The following is a 4,280-nucleotide window of genomic DNA, read 5'->3' as shown; positions in this document are numbered from 1 at the left end:
GAGAAGAGAGCTGAGATGTTAGCTAACTCTCCTAATCAAGATAGAAAGATTGCTAAGAGAAAAAGAAACTCAAAAATTGAATAGAGATGGCCTACAAAAATAACTTACCCCAAATTCTGCAATAGGGAAATGTTATCTTTTATACAATTTGAGCGACCTATAATCATAAAATGATTTTAGAGGAAACAATGAGCTCAAAGGAAATGAACCTTATACAATCCCCATTAAAACTAGAGCATGCTACTTGTAATGTGGAGTGTACTCTCTTACCATCTGTTAAGGTTATAGAGGTTGAACTGAAGGTTGACAATGGACCCAAATCATGTTTGCATGGGTCAGCGAGCTGAGGAATTTTTGTTGCATTATATATATATGAATTTTAGTAATTATTATTATATTTAATTATAAAATAATATTTTAATATTGAAATCAAATACAAAGTTCAAATAATCTTATCAATAAAAATCCCTTTATTTTTAAATTTTTAAATATGAAATTTGATTTACTAATATCTTTTTAATTCTATAATATTTATATTTTAATAACAAAATAATTTTTTAATATTATAGTTAATTAAGAGTTCATTTTCTTTGAATTTAAGACAACAAGTAAATAATCTAAAATCAAAAAATATTTTGCAACTTTGAAAACCTACTCACTTATAAACCATTAACATTTCATTTGGAATGAATTTTTTTTTAAGGTAATGGTAATGAGTCAATTAACATTCATACACAACACCCCACAAATGGGGTGATTGAGAAGTGAAAGGTGGAGAGGGATGCTGCTGCCATCCTACTTGCCCACACACCAGCGAGACATGGGGCCATGCCTCCTTAATGATTTATTACATACCATGCAAAGTGCATAGGTTACTATAACACTCCACCACCTAATGATATCAATAGTTAATATTCAGAATGATTATATGTCAATGGGGTTAGAAAAAGGTATAATATTATATGGAGAAGTTAATGGAAGGTGTGTTAGGTCGTACGATGAGCCTATCAAGCTGTGATCTCACACCAAAACAACATTCAATTTGCAGAAAGAGGTTGGAATTTTGGTTCAAATCATTTTCTTGGGAGAAATAAATCATCATTTTGCATGGTAAAGGGCTTTTCTGTGGTGTGTTATCTCAAGAATGGAGGTATTCAAGCACCGCAAAGCCTACAGGTTCTTATTTTTAAATTCCCAATGAGTGAAGGTTAGCACTTTCCTTTCCGTCGTCAGATTTTCAGGGTGGGTGTTTGTGCATTCTAAGATCTTTTCCTAGAATACACAAAGGAAAAGCTAGTTATGTCAAGTTATTTGCCTCACCTTCCTCATTGTCTCAACTAACACTTTGACTTTTTGAAGGTCTCAAGGATGACAAGCTATGACAAGGTTGAAATTTTCATCCCAAGTATGAGTTCTCGAGTTTAAACTTAGCCTTTCCCTCCTTGGAAGGTTGCCTCCAAAATTTTGTAGCCCAAGATGGCAAATGGGGAGAGCAAGCTTGCATTTATTCCTTCCCTTCAGTTGGAGATTTTGATGGTTTTTATATTGATGATTTAGTTGTTTTTTCCCCTCTAGGAAGCATTTGAATTAATTGACTTACAACTTTGGTCAAGGCCCAGCATAATTCCTATGTGGTGGCATCTCTAGGCTAATCAAGGGATTGAAAATCATATAAATGCTTCGAGACCTAGTGTCATACATTCTCGTCATGCTATACATAAAAAGGGAGCCTATTAATTTCATATTGAGGTGACATCTTGTTTGCACATTTGAACAACTCTCTCTATTGAAATTCATCATTCACTGATGGAGAGTAAGGATGCATCAAAGTGTGGCCTATTAATATGAATGATCTCACTCAAGGGTGCAAGTGAGAGCTAAGGGCTTGGATTCGAGATACCAAAATCTCACCCCTAAACTAGTTCAAGAGGAAATTATCTAGGAGGAGTGGGAACTAGAAGATCAAAGGTGCACTCTCACTACCATAAAAGTTCTGGCAGAGGTGGTAGATTGGGTTTCAGATGTAGGGAATACTAGATTTTTCTACAACCAATACATGTACATTGTAGAAATTTATTAGCAGTTAAAATTTCTTCTGGGAAGATTTCTTGTTGACGAAAATGAAATCAAGGATGACATCCTTCTAACCTTGAATTAGATGCGTAGGTATATGGTATCAAAGGATTGAAGGCTTAGATGATTTGAGAAGCACATGGGAATCCCACTTGATCTTAGTTGCTCCCAAACAACAAGAAGGAGACCATACTAGTTGAAGCTAATGTTGACACCTAATCATCAAGATTGGGTGAATAACTGAAATTGATGTAAATAAATAATAAAGAATATGAATAGTCACTGAGAGATGAAATGAATTGTCTCTCCCTCATGTATATAATAAACACCAACCTAAATGAAATCAATGCATTGTTTTGAGGAGTTACTACTTGGTCTGACATGGTATCAGAGCCAATGCCATTTTTGGCTTCCCTCTGCTTTGTAACTCCCTATTCTGGTTATGTTCTGCCTTGCATACAAAGTGATGCTGCTCTGCTCTTCTCTGATAGTCTTTTATGCATATTCACCTGCATATAATCTACTGCTCTGACATATAATCTTGATTCATATAATTCGCTGCCCTGACATATAATCTTCCATGCATGCGCCGAGTTTTCTGTCAAACGTGATACCGACTAACAAATCCTCCAACGCCTCTGGCAACGTCAAGATATTCCAGATGTTAGTAGTCATAGGATTATACACACGTATCGTTTTGTCGCTGTATTTTCCCTGGGAACCATAGACACAGAGGAATCCATTGTTGAAAGCCACCAGCTACAACATCCTCTGTTGCTCAAGGTGTGAGATGGCATGTCAATCATGGGTGGAAGCAAGGAGAGCATTCCGACGACTGTAAATCCAGTCTCGAAGAGTGGTTGGCGAAGGGTTGTCTTCGTTGTTCCAGGAGACTAGCGAGCAAGAATTGGAAGAGTGGTAAGCCTGGATTTCATTTTGTTTCTAATTGAAAGAATGGTGCGGTGAGCGTGGAGGTGATATGCTGGAATGATATGATGGTGTGTTACTGTTTTGAATGGGCTTGTATTTCATTGAGTTCAATCGTGGCTGCATTGACTGTGGTTTATTCCCATACTCCGCATCCATATCCCGCTCCCAGTTTGGTTGGTCGTATTACATGCTGCGTTTTATGTTACATACCACCCATATATATATATATATATATATATATATATATATATATATATATATATATATATATATATATATATATATATATATATATATATATATATATATATATATATATATAGATATATATATATATATATATATTGCTTGATATCATTCTTAGCGTTGTGTTTTATGTTACATACCGCCCATATCGCTTGATATCATTGCAGTGCCACTGCGATACCACTCCATGCTGCATTTTATGTTACATACCGCTATTTTCACACCTTCGCTTCCCATTTATTAATACCTGCTCCACTTAATACACTTCCGCTCCCATTTATTACATTGAGCATTGTCCATTGAATGTTATTGGCAATACTCCATGTTGCATTTTTTTAATATAACTGTGGTATAATCTAGCATACCACAGTCCTCTGCGTATAACAGCGCCATCTCCTCCCCTCGTCACGATATTAAACATTCAACACTTTTTTGCGATCAGAAGTTCTTTTTTATAGTATGCATTCAATCATATCTATTGTCGGAATAGTTCTCACTGGCAAGGAGAACTATCCTGAGTGGTCCCAGATGATAAAACACACACTCATTTTCAATGAGTTGTGGAAAGGAGTGTGTATTAGAGATGGAGACAAAGATCCAGAACAGCCTACCTCGGACAAAGAGCTTGCCATTTGGGAGAATAAGAACAACAAAGCCTATGCATTAATTATAGCATCTGTAAGTGAAGAGGTGAGACGCCATATTTCTCCATTTTCAACTGCTTTCAAAGCCTTAAAAATTTTGAAAGAACTCTATGACTCACATTCTACACTTGAAGTTGTTCAACTCATGATTAAACTCTTCACCCTTGAATTGAAAAATAATGATCCTCTTGCTCTTGCATCCGAAGTAAAATCTATAATGCATGATACCAAAGCCACTAAGGTTGAATTATATATTCCTCTTATTGCTTTTCTCAAGGCACTTTATCCTACTTACTCCAATTATCTTGATTCATTGTAAGAAAATGGAAATCTCAAATATATTACCTTTGAATCTCTTGTGAAAAAATTTGCTGAAAGAGAGAAAGA

This window comes from Pinus tabuliformis, chromosome 7 (assembly GCF_031772625.1).
Source record: "Pinus tabuliformis cultivar Carrire ecotype Pingquan chromosome 7, CPIR1, whole genome shotgun sequence".
NCBI classification, from domain to species: Eukaryota; Viridiplantae; Streptophyta; class Pinopsida; order Pinales; family Pinaceae; genus Pinus; species Pinus tabuliformis.
Note: the sequence above shows the minus strand (reverse complement) of the source record.